Genomic DNA, 14,917 nt, shown 5'->3' with positions numbered 1-14,917 from the left:
CCCCCCCCCCCCTGTCCTTCTCACACGCATATCTCTTAGTGTGAATGCATTTTTGGTAACATCTCTCTTTTCCCCCCACATCAGTCCCTCAGACTTCCAGTTTTCGGTAAATGGTCTTATACTTATATAGCACACTCAAAGTGCTTTCACACTACTTGGCCACCCATTCGCACTCACAAAGGCTCACACATTGTTATCACAGGGAGCAACTGGGGGTTCAGTGTCTTGCTCAAGGATACTTTGACATGTTGACTGGACAAGCCGAGAATTGAACCGCTAATCTTCCGGTTAAGGAAACAACCCACTCTACTTCCTGAGCCACAGCCACCACAAATATTTTTCTTTAGCTAGTTACTCAGATAACACAAGCTCATTAGTAAAACCTTACTGTTGCTGCAGGTTCTTTCATCAGCTCATGCATTCAGTTATGGGTGAACAGTTGAACTGTCCTTTCACGGTCCACCAGTATCAAGAGTTTTCAGTGGCAACGACATAGTTGAAAAATTATCAGTAATGAAAATAATCCTTAGTTGCAGCCCTAAAGTCATCATATATGACGGTGAAGAAATGATAAGGAAAGAAGAAAAAACAGAAAGTGGGAGCTGAAGCAGAGGCAGCAGCCAAACCCAGGTGTCCTTGTCAGTTTGATAAAAAGAAAAGTGAGAGTGGTTGAGTTTCACATGGTCAGAGAGAGAAAGATAAAGCAGAGAAGGAGAAGACAGATCCGCTGAGGTTTCAGCAGTGAAGGAAGAAAGAGAGAAATTAAATTTGTTCTCGTCCATCCTGATTTATATCATGTTACAGTCCTCTGTGGCTCGTCCCCTCTATTTTTCCTTCCCTGCTCTTTCTCTTTTTGACCCATCAGCTAAATGTGCTTTAGTCAAATCAAAATTGTTAAATACCAACAGAAGGTGAGTTGCTAACCTTTATTCTCTTTACCTCCCCTCCTCTTATCTTAATTGCTTTCTTTGTCTATTTCACTGTTCACTTTCTTGAACTTCAAGTTTGTCTTTATATAGCTCATGGGTCGCTGTTTCAACAGCGCTACTATGGTAACAGCAGGGTAGTGGGTGTTAGCAGCTAATCCTGTTTGGGTGTCATGATGGCATTGCTATGGCACCCAGTAGGAGAGCTACACAAGCACTCCTCCTTTCATCAGTAAGGATTTGGGAGAATACAGTCAAAGCTGTCATAGTTCCATAGGTTTAGCTGAGCAGTCTAAACTAAGACACATTTTAATTCTCATAAAGAGCAGAAATCTCAGGTTGTCATAGTTTCCTGCTTTCCCTTCATAGTTTAAGTCCATAAGCCACTGCAGGAAAACTTTTTGTACAGCACATATCCTGAAAATGAAATAAATACCTATGATTCTTTACTGACTGTGTACAGTCACAAAATTAGCTTTTTCAGAAAAATAACAAGAAGAAAAGGTCAATATGAAAGTGAAACATACCAAAATGCACAGTGCACTCCATTATGAATGGCTCATAACAGAAAGTTACAAAAATAATGATTATGATAATGATAAAACAAATGCTTACACTAAAAGTAAGTGTAAATAAGTTGTGAATAATTGACATAGTACATCTATTAGTACATTAAAGTGTTTTTTCCATTATACGAACCTACCGAAACATACCGCTCCAGGTAACGCTCATCACGAATTTTGCGTTGGTTTCCACTATACTCGAATCGCTTTGGAGGTGCGTACCGGGAGATACATTTTGGCACCCCTCAGGAAGTAGTAATAAAATCAAGTACCTGAAATGCACAGGGGAAGGGTGTGTGTGTGCAGAGCAGTTGCCGGCGATTGGTTAAATTTCTGCGTCTTTACACCTCAAGCATTAGCATTACAAACACCTTGTGTAAACACACAAGAGCAGCCCCTCCTTCCTCTAAACCAGGGGTGGGCAAACTTTTTGGCTCAGGGGCCACGATGACTTTTAAAATTTGACAGACGGGCCGGGCCAGCAACAGATGCATACATATCAAACATAAACATATAAAAGGTATTACAGTGTTAATACTTACATTCTCTTTTAGTGGGAACAGTGTTGTTGATCACCCTTTTTTGCCAGTGCATCGAAGTCTGGTGTTAGTTTTGTTGTGGCAATTCTCAGAACAGATCTGAGGTGTTCATCACTCAACTGGGATCTGTGGGGTGTTTTGTTAAGGTTCATCACACTAAAAGTCTGTTCACACACATACAGTAGGTAGAGCCAAACAACACCAGCATCCTCTGTGCCATTTTCTGGATGTTTGGAAATTTGGCTGCACTTAATGAAGCATAAAACTCATCCAGTTTAAGGGAGTTGAACTTCTCCTTTAAGACGGTGTCACATTGGAGATCAATCAGTTCCAACTGCAACTCCTGTGGCGCCGTTTCAGGGTCTTGTGTGAAGGGACATGACACCAGCTGAAGTGACTTGTCAGTTTTTCCAAAATCGTGGGGAAATGAGCGAATTACTTATTTGACATTTGCTTTGAGAATAAAGCTAGCTTGGTTTTGAAGACTCTGACGTTTGTGAACATTTCGTGCACAAACTGATCTTTCCCTTGTAGCTTCACGTTCAGCTCATTCATGTGTGTCAGTGTGTCCCCAGCAAAAGCTAAATCACAAAGCCAATCTGTGTCACTCAGCTCAAGAAAATCGTCAGCTTTCTCAAGTAGCTCCAAAAATGAGCTAATCTCCTGTTTGAGCTCCCACACTCAATACTTTCCCCAAACTTAACCAGCAGACATTAGAATGATAAAGCAAGTCCTGGTGATCAGTGTCAGTTTCTTCAAAAAACTTAATAAACTGATGATGCTGAAGTCCCCTTGCTCGAATAATGTTACCGAGCTTTACAACTGTCTTCACTACGTGGTCAAGCTGCAATACGGATTTACACAGTGCTTCCTGGTGGATTATGCAGTGTAGGAAAATTACCTCCTGCTTAGGGTTGTCCTCTTTCACCCTCTCCTGGATTCATTTGAGCAGCCTGACATTTTTTCCAGTCAGATTTGGTGATCCATCTGTGGTAACGTTGGCAAGCGTACTCCAAGGTAGCTTGTGCCTCTCGATGACCCCCGACACTCTGTCATACAAGTCCTCTCCCTGCGTTGTCTGGTTCTTAGCATAATTAGCATGCTTGGTAGAAAAGTGACGGCTGGTGTTGTATTCCACTAAAACCACAACGGTTTCTTGGCAAATAAGACATACAGCCTTTGACTGGACTTCAGTAAAAAAATATTTAGTTGTCCATTCCTAATTGGACATTCAGCACTCACTGTCAACTTTTCTTTTCTTTGGCCCACTCATTGTTGCAGATGGGTTCAGGGCAGTAGCAGAGTAATAACTGAGAGTATCCCTGGCTCCGCAAAATCAAGTCAGTGTATCATCGCACCTAATGCGCCACCTGGTGGAATGCCAGGAATTACAGAACAAGGTCAAATGAATGCAGTCATAATTATGATATGATTTGATTTGGGCAATCCTGTACCAATCTTTGGCGGGCCGAATTAAAAGGACCAATGGGCCGGATGTGGCCCGCGGGCTGTAGTTTGCCCACCCCTGCTCTAAACAGAGGCTGACAGAAAGAGAATACAGCGGAAAAACAAAGCATGATGGTTCGCATCAACCCCAAAGGCTATGCTTGGTGATGCTTAAGGGAAGAACAGAGTATACTGCTTGTTAGGTTCCGATTGTCGAAACGCGACATAAAGCTGCACTAACCAATACTTTTTTGATAGTGAGTCAAACATGATTTAAAAGGAGTTACTCAAAGTGAGGGTCCTATAGATAAGGATAGTCACCTTTATTTGGCCAAGTATGTTACACACAAGGAATTTGTTTCCGGTACAAAACTGAGACATCCATCTGTGGCGCCAACTCAGCCAATGGCTTAAACCATCGGGGGCAACTTGGGGGATCAGTGTTTTGCCCAAAGACACTTCGATACATGAACTACTGACACCGACATTCGAACCTCTGACTCTCCGGTTGGGAGACGACTGCTTCACCCACTGATCCACAGAGCGTTATCACCTGACTCTTTATTTTTTCCTCTCTGTATAGATCATTTTAGCATCTTTCAGCTCATTTGTTTTGGTTTGACAACCCATGACTTTGCTTTCTTTGTTCAGTCTGCTCCACCTTTTTTTTCAGCAGCAGCCATCATATCTCTGTTTCTCCATTTTCAGTGGCTTGTGCTCTGGTTCACTGGGCATTAAACAGGGGAGGAATGATGGAGCAATTCTCAACACAGATGTAAACACACACACACACTCACAGACAGGGCTTTTCCAGAACTTTGTAAGGAGAGAAAGCAGTGTGTGTGATTCAACATGGAGAGAAAGTGAACAGGAGAGACAGACTGAGGTTTTTTTTTTCTAAAATTTCTTTCATGAGAAACCTGCTCTACACAACATTTTGGATACTGAAAAAAGAAAAAAAATAACTACAGAACATAGTAATTCTGATTCAGAAATAGTGAATCAATATTTTCTGTGGATTTTGGTAAAAATCAGTGCTATTGAAAGATAAACAAAATTCAGTTGATTTAGCTGAATAATGTGTAACCATCGGGTTGCATTTCAGACAGAGTTGAATCTCTTTTAAACTTTTTTCATTGTTATTTAAAGGTTAAAGTATCCCTCAGCTTTGTTGAACTAGATTTCCACAGATCCATGGCTCTTGGCCCATCCAGCATCATATCTGAGCAGACCATATGCCAGAACTTTGGGGTACACACACGTCCACATCTGAGGATACATGCAGTACACACAGTGTTTGGCTGCCATTATTGCAGCAACTGACTAAAACTGTGTTTATTAAGAAACTTTTACAGCAAGGATTTGTGTTAGAGTTTAGATCCTTAAGTTTTATTTGTGCATTTCTGCTTGCGTTTTTTCATAAATGGCTTTACTATTTTGTGTGTTTTATTGTCCCTGGCGTTGCTATCAGGTCTGTATGCTGTAGCTGAACCTTGGTGCATTGGGATCAGAAAAAAACTAAACCCAGGCATTTTCTGTTTTTGTGTACTGACTGTAGTGATGCTGGAGATGTATCTTTTTAAAACACTTTTGCTATTGCAAGTTGGAATTTGAGACAGAAGCTGTGGGGACAATGAAGCTGATAATTCAAGAAAAGAATCTAAAAGGGCACATTTGAAGGCCACTACAACCTAAGGTGGAAGACAGGGACTCATCAGAACACTGTAATTGGAATTTTTGAAGTCTCATTTGGTTACCCACAGGGTGAAAAGTCTCCAGATGGTCATTATGGGAACATTTAGAGTGCTTCTCAGCAAATGAGTGATTATAGTTCTTTTCTGATGCCACTAGCATGACACCAGTACTCTCTTTATTTATTTGTCTCACTTGTATCTCTGTTAAATCAACCCTTTTGTTCATTCCAGTCTTTCTGTATCGTCCTGTTATGCTGACAGGATAAATGATTGGTAGGACAGAGAGCACAGGGAGAGATGTAGATACTAGAAAAGAAAAACAAATGGACCAAAAAGGAGAAGAAAGGGAATGAGAAGAATGAAAGAGGTAGACATGGACAGAAACGGGGAGGTAAGAAGAGTGAGAGAACTGCAGAGCAGTGAATGAAAGAATGAGTAACACAGCTTTACTCATCTAACAGAGAAGGGCTGGGATGACGAAGAGGTAGATGAAGAACAGTTGAACTTCATGGTGATAAAAGTCTAGATTTAAATAAATGATCAGAATTACCTTGATAATGGCAATATTTACTTTTTTTATACATCATGTCATACATTTCCTCCCTCATGTACTGTAAGCCTACTTCTCTTTGTCCACATTTGTCATGTGTAAATTACCCATTGTGCATCATCAGACCTCTTTTCATAACTCTCAAACATTTACACATAAACAAGAAACATCCATTCATTAACTTAAGGGTGACTTTCCATCTGTACTTTGCTACTACCCTCAGCTTCTCAGTGCTCATCATCACCCTTACTTTTTTATTGAGCTGGACCCGTATTCACAAAGCATCTTAGAATTCTCTCAGAGAGCTCCTATCTTAGCCTAAAAAGTCCTAGCTGGGAGTCCTAGACTAAAAGTGATTTAGGAAACTTCTCAGAGCAACTCTGAGCAAGGAAAGTACAACAACTTTTATCTTAGTGAGGAGGTGTGGTTGACCCCGTTGCTAGGGATGATGCGGCAAATCATTGGTTGATAAAGAATCTGTCACGGTCTTTACAAAAATGCTGTTTTTGTGAAAAGAGAATATATGATAATATGATGGACAGTGAAATCTTAATGTTTGTATATAAAAATATATATCATGAATACAGGCTACTTTATACAAAGTTTTTGTTATAGGCTAAATATCTTAATTAAAACCGCTAAATATTGAAAATGTGTCCACTTTTGAACCAATTAATTTCCATGCAGTAGTTACTATAAGTTCTTACCTTTATTTACCATACTGATTTTAGTACTTGCAAGCCATTTCAGATTCTAGCAAATTGGCACACCTTTTACCAATTTACATGATTGCAGGATAGTTTATGTAAGTTGTACCTTTGGATGATATGTAGCCAACAATTGAAGAGAGATGGAATGAAGTAAGAAAACAAGAAAACCAAATTGGACAGAAGAGCAGTATGTACTTTTAGCTCAGTTAGTGGAAGAAAGTAAAGCAATTTTAAAAAGTAAATTTGGCTCCGGTGTCACAGCTCAAGGAAAGAGGCAGACCTGGGATAAAATATCTCGCCAAATAAACTCCTCAATTCCTTTTGGTCTTGTGCACCAGCAAGGAATGTGAAAAGCGGTGGTATATGTTGCAGTCACAAGCCAGAAGGGAGATTGCAGCACACAAACGGGATTCTTCAAGCACAGGTGTGTGATATTGTAGTTTCTTACTATAGCTTGCTTGGTTAAATATGCTTACAGAACTATACACCTAAGCTACTGTGTTTTTAGGTGGAGGACCACCTGCTAAACAACTGTCTCAGGTAGCGGAAACAGTATTTAATGAACTTGGACATTCTGGACACTCTGTCACTGGGCTGAAGGAAGGCACAGACAGCTCAATGATCCAGCTAATGGGATTACAGCAAAGGTAGGACAAGTAGTCAATAGGCAAATAAAGAAAAATATCAAGTGCTGTTTAATATACAGACAATGTGCCACGCTTTGTGCTCTCGCATGTGAACAACAAACAATACAATAAATCAAAACATTGTATTACGCATTTTCTGCAGCATGGAGCCATCAGAGGAACTGGGGCCGTTAACGTTGCAGGTGTCTGACCCTCAGCCGGTGTATCAGATTAGCCCGCCTGCTGCAGCAATCCCAGCAACATCCCTGTTGGACAGAAAATTGGAAATTGAAATTGATACCCTCACACAGCACAAAAAAGTTCTCTGTTTACAGGAGGAGTATTATAAGTTAAAAATCGAGCTAATAAAATCTAAGATGAATGAAAAATAGAAAGTGTATCATGGTCATGTGGTCTTTATTTGTGTTCAACTACAGTTGGAATGTTTGTTCAATAGGCTACAGACACCAGTTTGGATATGACATCAACTGCTACTTACCGAAAATGCAAATTTGTAAATTGAGCTCTGTGACTAATCCCACTCTGCGCTGGGTAAACTGAATGTCTGCATCATCTTCAACACCATCATCTTCATTGCCATTACCATGGCTGCTTTCGAGAGGTTCTGGGGTTTATCGTGCTTCGCAGATGTTGTGAAGCACTGCACAGGCCATAATGACTTTGCAGACCTTAGCTGGTGACAGGCGCACTTCTCCATGCAACACATGAAACCTCCTCTTCAGCTGACCAATACCCCGCTAAACAACTGAGCGTGTTCTCTTGTGGGCTCTAAAAGTCAGTACAAAACACATCACAAGTTAAGGTGGCCTAATGCGCTCAACAATAATGTGAATGTTTGATTACATAGCTTATCTCTTGTTTGTGGTATATTCAAGAACATTTGTAACTATATTTTTATACACAACGATTCACTGTTAGTCTACTGTTTAGGTACCTGTTGTAGTTTAGCTGAGGTCCTGGGTCTGGGTGGAGGTAAGGTGTGAGGAGCCATGGTTTGCATAGATAGCCACTGTCCCCTAACAAATGACAGTTTACTGGCACATAATGTCCTTCAAAAAGCTGTCTCAGGCCACTCTCGGACAGTATCCTGGCATCATGTCTACAATCTTGTAATCTGCACTGAAAGCAAGTTGCGTATTGATACTGTGGTACCTCTTTCTGTTCACAAAAACGTCTTTTCCGATGATGCGATTATGTGAATGTGCGTCCCATCAATTGCACCAACAACACCGGGGAAACCTGTTATGTCCATGAATGCCCTTTTGTGAGTCTGCAGAGTGTGAATGTCCAGTGGAAATGAAATAGACCGTGTCACTAGATGACACTGTGAAAGCGCTTCAATAGTTTGTGCGATCACTCTGCTGATGGAAGGTTGTGACAGACACAAGTCATCACTGCTGCACTGTTGCATCTTTCCGGTTGCCAAATACCTCAGCGTTGTAATCACTTTGATTTCTGGTGTTATGGCATTACTACGAGAGGTGGGAGATGTGAGCGCATCTCTAATAAGGTCAACCACAAACATAATCCCATCGTGATCCAATCTGTAGCGTTTAATTAACTCACGGTCGTTCATTGTTTCGAGAATATTTCTTCTTTCCACCATTTTGTCAGCTGCTAGAGGAACTCTTAAGTCCTCCTCTCTACTCTTACAGATTTTTACCTTAGGAGCTGTTCTTAGGGCTAAGATGTTTTGTAAATCACTTTTATCTTTAAGATTTAGTCTTAAATTTAAGGGGAAATTCTAAAAAAAACGTCATAACTCGAGTTTTCTTAAAATTTTGTTTCTGGGAGCAACTTTTAGGCTTAGGAAGCTTTGTGAATACGGGCCCTGGCATATAGGAATAGAGGTGCCATATTATTTAGATTATGTCTATTTCTTTTGTATCACATTCGATACATGGGGCATTTTTGGTGATTTATTTTGCTCAGAAAGCTCACGTATCAAATATGATACTAATGGTTTTATAGGATTAAGGATTTTTACCTTAAGAGCTGTTCTTAGGCCTAAGATGTTTCGTGAATCACTTTTATCTTTACTAAGATTTAGTCCTAAATTTAAGGGGAAATTCTAAAAAAAAACGTCATAATTCTAAGAGTTTTCTTAGAATTTTGTCTCTAGGAGCAACTTTTAGGCTTAGGAAGCTTTGTGAATAAGACTGAATATTCAAACACATTCTGACTAACAATGTAAATTCACAGGACAAAGTTACACTAGTTGAGTCTAAGTGTGCACCTCTTTGAAGTACTGTAGGCAGCCCATATTATCAGGATAAACAATTCTTTCTGTGCAGTTCTGCACATTTGTGCGGGCAAAATATGTTTGTATCATTTCTGAGAAATGAAACATAATATTTTTAAGCATAGGCCTCAGCGGCCCATTAATGTTCACATGACTCCATAGTTGTGACACATATTTATTGGACATTGTTTGTGAAAACAACATTTTTGCTTCTTTAATCCTCAAGTTATGAGCATTATACATCAGTTAAATAAGCTGTGATAACTTGCACATAAGGGAAACACTAACACAAATGACCATTTGTGACATCATTAGTAAATGTAGGGGACTGCAACTACAGTAAGCACTAATATTATCAGTTACTCTGATGATTATGTTCTCACTTAATAGTTTTGTCTGTACAATGTCAGATAGGGTAATTTCCAAGTGCCCAATGTTGAATCATTCACATTGGTTATTTTTGTTGGTAATGTTGCTGTTCACAGTGGTAATTTGAAAACTTGGTCTTGTTATTACTGTAAGTGCTGTATACTTGTTCCTGCGGGGGACGGAACACAAATGATATTGAGACATTTCATGTGCAGCTGTAATGGGAAGACATTCGAGTGAGTGACTGTGATATCTGTAATGTACAATATTGATTTACTTCTGTATGTTTTTGTCATTCAATAGCCCCTTTCAACCACTCCCTATTCCTTTTAAGTGCCAACAACATGATTTACTCAAGAGGCATACTAGAAGACTCACAATCACAGACACACAACTGCACACATACAGTACGCTCTGTACCATGAGTCATGCAATGAGTTACAGAGTGTAGTAATCTGTCTTGTCCTGTCAGTTTAGCAAGCAGCTCCTCTGATCTTGATGCGCTACAGTGATCTGTGTGTCACTTCACTTTGTCTTCATTTGTTCCTCAGTTTGTGTGTCTGTGTGGAAGGGCCGTGCAGCATCTGTCTCCCTGTGTGGTGAGACAGGAGAAAACGTGATAAGTCAGCACACACAAACACACCCCAGAGTGTAGAACTGGAGCTGTAGCATTTTACACATGAGTGAGAAGAGGAAGGAGTGAATCTTTGTTGGTAGCTGCAATGGAGGGAAAACAGAGGAAAACAACAGTGTTTCTTCAGTCTTTGCACCTCAGCTTTTCATTTCCTTCTTTTTCTATACAGCGTCTCACTCCTGTTTTCCTCCTGCTTCCTTCTCCTCTCTCGAGGGTACCAGTTACCATCCCCACAGACACCACCTAGCATACACACACTCACTAACACACACACTGGTTGTGTTAAGGTTTAGTCCCCCTCACCAGGAGGGTGAGGGAGAACTGAGGTTGGACTCAAAAGTGCTGACCCAGGTGTTAGTAAAAAAGGTGGTTTTAATAGTGGGAATCACAAAAAGGGACAGAGTCAATAAACACATACAACCAGGGCTGTGCAAAGGCAGCTGAGGAGAACAGGACGACCAAGGGAGTAGACAGACTAACGGCCGGAACCAGGAGAGGAGGACGAGGACGGCTAGGCAAAAAAAATAAGAGTGTGGCGAACGACCAAAGAAAACAATAGCACAGGAACTGTCAGCGTTGAATTATATGTACACTTCGCTAAGCTTGTAGAAACAGAAACGTGCAAATAGGTCCACAGCACAGAACCTGTCAGCTTGGCCTTCTATAAAAGTATAACAACAAAACCAACATACAAAATGTGATCCACAGCACAGGCATTCTCAGCGTGGAAAACACAATGACGCATAATACATACCACGACTATAGGGCTATCACGGGGTATGCACATTAGGTAAATTACGTTAATGCTCCCGCAACGACGGAGCATCTGCCAGAGGTATAAATAAGGAGGACAGGTAATCATTGGGATGCACCCCAGCTGTGCGCACCGACAAACGAGTCGCTAATTACTGAATGCAACACAGCTGAGGTGCAGATCCCGCAGATCAAGAGAGCAGAGGATAGAAAGGTGGAAGAGAAGTAGGTTGCGCCGAGTGGACCCGACAGGTTGTCTATATAACATGATTTATGCTCCTGTCTTTTTGTTTTTATTTTTAGACCAGTTACTCTTTCTTTATCTTCTGTCTATATCCATCCTGCTCTCTTTTTCAATTCCATCTTCTTCCTATTTTACCACTATCCTCTAAATATTGTCTGCTGTTTTCTACTTCTTAATTTGAAGCTACATATTACATGTTTCTTTTACCTTCAATATGGGCACACTGCTCTGTCATCCAAAGACACACAGGTCACGTTGGTTCTGTAGATGAAACCCTGGATTTGTTTGTATGTTAGAGCCTGTAATGGCCTGGTAGTGACCTGACAAGGGTGTTCTTCCTGATGCATGATGAAAAAGGTGAACGAATGAATTATTAATTTAGCAAAATAGAAGCTTGATTTTAGCCCAGTTACTTCTTCCAGAGAGGAACAGTGCTTGTTAACAGGGTGTATGTGAAAGCAAGAGAAATTGATAAAGGAAGAAAAAAATAGTATGTGACATTTTCTGTGTAAGACAAAGACAAACTGAGATAACATGTGACCTGGAGCTGTAAGTTCTTTCACCAAACCATTAGCTTTCTCTATTACTTTTTCTCTGTCTTTAGATCTTAACCTACCAAAGAATTGACACTGTAAAAATGTATATTGGTAAAAAAAAGTGATGGAATGAGAAATAAAACTCATTTATTTATCATTTTAGACACATCACCAAAACTAAAGCAAATAATAATGTTACAGTTAAAAATAATTATTTCTTTCTGTCTTTTTCTATCTGTCTACAGTGCCTGTTGCCTGGAAACAGGAGTTAGTGTTTCTGTAAACTTTGATATTCAGAATGCTCGAGGAAACAAAAAACAAACACAACAAGAAAAGTAATGGATTTAATAACGTGGTGTCCCCATTAATGCAGAAAATTGGAAATATGATTGCTCTTAGAATATTTTCAGTTTAAGCTAATATTTCCAATCGTAGTTAAAAGCTCATGAGTCACATTACTGTGAGCTGCTGGGAATTAAATCATCTAGATGTGTTGGGTAAAGGCAATGGCTGTGTGTGTGATGAACTGATGTGGTCTTCAGTGGGGTCGGCCAAGGGTTAGAGGTTGGTGATGACATGATACAATCTGTGTCTTTCTCTTTCTCTCATACTCGTGTCCTTTCTAGTCAAGCATAATTGTTGCCCACAGGCCCACGGACTGGAACTATTTTTGGTTAGTGACACTCATGTTGAACATTTTAATAGCAACAGAGTTCAAAGGCAGGCTATACCCAAAGCAGGAATCCTACAGAATAGTTCTGTTTTTTTTTTTATCCTGGGCATGACTTGCTTTGTCATCCTGCCCAGTAAAACCACAGAATCTGTGAACATTTGGTGGAACCTCTTGGTTTTAACTTCCTGTCTATAATGTAGAAATCTTAGGTGACCTTTTTAATTAAGTCAACTTGTTTTTAAAAATCTGCTAAGAATCTGCTTTGTTTATTTATGCGTTGAAACTTGTTTTTCCATTAAGTGAGAGTGAGCGGCATGACAAGAAAACACTTTTCCATTTATGACTCAAACAGCACAGGGCAAGTGACAAAGATGATTGAAAATGTACTATACACTATGAGGCTTTATAACCCAAGGTCCTATCATTGCGGTCTAAATAGAATGTCATTATTTTGCCTAGCCACCTTACAAATGTTAACCTCTATGCTGCTTCTTCCCCACTGATTCTCCTCTCATCATCCTGAGTAACTGTAAAAATCTGGTGTCTGTATTTAGTTAAGGGCAGAGGATGGAGAGTTTTCAGGTGGAAATTTTCTCTTTTTATGGTTGTTAGCTGTGGTGAACTCTTCACTTAACAAGAAGATTGTCTTAAGTGCTGTCACAGTGACCCAAAGAGCTGCTGCTGTTTTTTACTATTGTGGGTTTCACATCAAAAGATGATATGACATTATTATCATTTTTTACAGCTTCTTTTAAGAGCCGTCAGCTTTGATTTGTAGTTTTTTGATCTCCATTATGTAGCAATTACTACCATAGACAAAACAGACCAACTGCTCACTGACCCAAAACGTAATCCAAGATTCAAGTTCCATAAAAAAAAAAATCTCCTCCCACTGACGTGAAATAATAACCAGGCCGTAATTCGATGAATTGTTTACTCATTTTACCCAGACTAACTATACTCCTCAAAGTACTCTGTCTCAAAGTTTGTTACCTGTAAAGATTCTAACCTTAAGTCTCTGAATTCGGTCACTGCCAGTTTTTAAAAATATGTTACGTCACATACATGTCGCTCAAGTGCAAGTCAAGTCAAGTTTACTTATATAGCACATTTTCAGTTCAATTTAATTCAAAGTGCATAACACAATGCACACAAATAATAAAATATAAAATGCATACAGACAGATAAAACATTAAATGGAAATTAAAAGTAATAATTAGATGACAGGATGAAGTAGTAACATGTGAGTGTAGATACTAGTATAGTACTTTTAGTGTATCTGTGACTGTGGATTTTCACTCTTCCAATTATACTTTGTACCCCTTTACTTCATTCGTCCCAAGACTAACCTCTGAGTAGTTAAACATCAGAGGTGGGAGTGCTTTCTTTTACAAACACCAGTGTCTATACAGTCAGCTAAACAGTCCCAAAGACTTTTAGCAGAGCTGTGGCAAACTGTGGATTTTCACTGGGAGGGAGGCGTAGTGGTAACTAAACAAAAGTTAATAGTAAAGATTCAGGAATGGCATGTAAAAAGGACGGTAGCGTGAAAGTCCGCTGGACAACTGAGGTGGGGGAGAAACTGAGTGAACTGCGGCAGAAGAATGAATACCTCTACAACATTAAATCAAAGATATCACAACAGGACAACAGTTCCCTCTGTGGACTCTACATTCAATGTTGTCTACGTCGCTCCATTCATGATCTTTTCTCTCGTTTTTTGTCATTTTCAGCACAAATTTGACTGTAAACAGTGGATAGATGTTAACATTGCAAGCTGGCTGCATCCGTATTTGTTTTGGTAAAAGAACACAAGGATTGACGTGATCTCATGAGATTACAGACTTGTCTACTGCCAGAACTTTCTGTTGTTCTGTACAGCTGTTAAGTGTGTTTGTCCACACTGTTTGTTCATTCAAAGGTGCATGTGCTCCTTTCCCAACTGTCAGGGACAAAAAAAATCTGTGCATGACTTTTAAGTGTGGCCTGTCCAGCTTTAGAAGGTTTTAGCTAGTCATCAAGTGTTTCCCCGCCTTAAGTTCAATTCTATCAACTGGTGGCACATGGTAAGTAAGTAAATGACAAGGATCACTGACATGCAAACAAACATATATACACACAATACACGTGCACACACAGACACACAATAGGAAGTCTGGATGCAGAGTGAAGAGTAGTAATTAGGACTTTGTGATGTGGATATTCTTAGTACAATACTGATCAGTGTCATCTGTGTGTGAGAGAGAGTCAGCTGCTGCAGCCTACAGTTTCCATGGTAACATCGAAACCCATCTTGGTCTCTATGGTAACTTGTCACTGGGACCCACAGACAGAAAGAGATGAGTGGAGGAAAGGAGAGGAGGTGAAGACATAGAAATGAGGGAAGAAAGA

The 14,917-nt window shown here is 39.9% G+C and overlaps 1 protein-coding gene and 1 long non-coding RNA gene across 7 annotated transcripts in view; one reads left to right on the top strand and one right to left on the bottom strand.

The window, feature by feature from the left end:
- Positions 1–14,917, top strand: part of cacna1c (calcium channel, voltage-dependent, L type, alpha 1C subunit) — a 264,475-nt gene that overhangs the window by 156,334 nt on the left and 93,224 nt on the right. The gene's annotated exons all lie outside the window — the stretch shown is intronic.
- Positions 9,532–11,140, bottom strand: LOC109959872 (uncharacterized). The gene is made up of 3 exons (XR_002274887.1): positions 11,075–11,140; positions 10,739–10,831; positions 9,532–10,278 (listed from the first exon to the last, which is right to left on the bottom strand). It is a non-coding gene; the product is annotated as an uncharacterized LOC109959872 (long non-coding RNA).

This window comes from Monopterus albus, unplaced genomic scaffold (genome assembly GCF_001952655.1).
Source record: "Monopterus albus unplaced genomic scaffold, M_albus_1.0 scaffold41.1, whole genome shotgun sequence".
Taxonomy (NCBI): Eukaryota; Metazoa; Chordata; class Actinopteri; order Synbranchiformes; family Synbranchidae; genus Monopterus; species Monopterus albus.
Note: the sequence above shows the minus strand (reverse complement) of the source record. Positions and strands in the feature narration are given on the sequence as shown.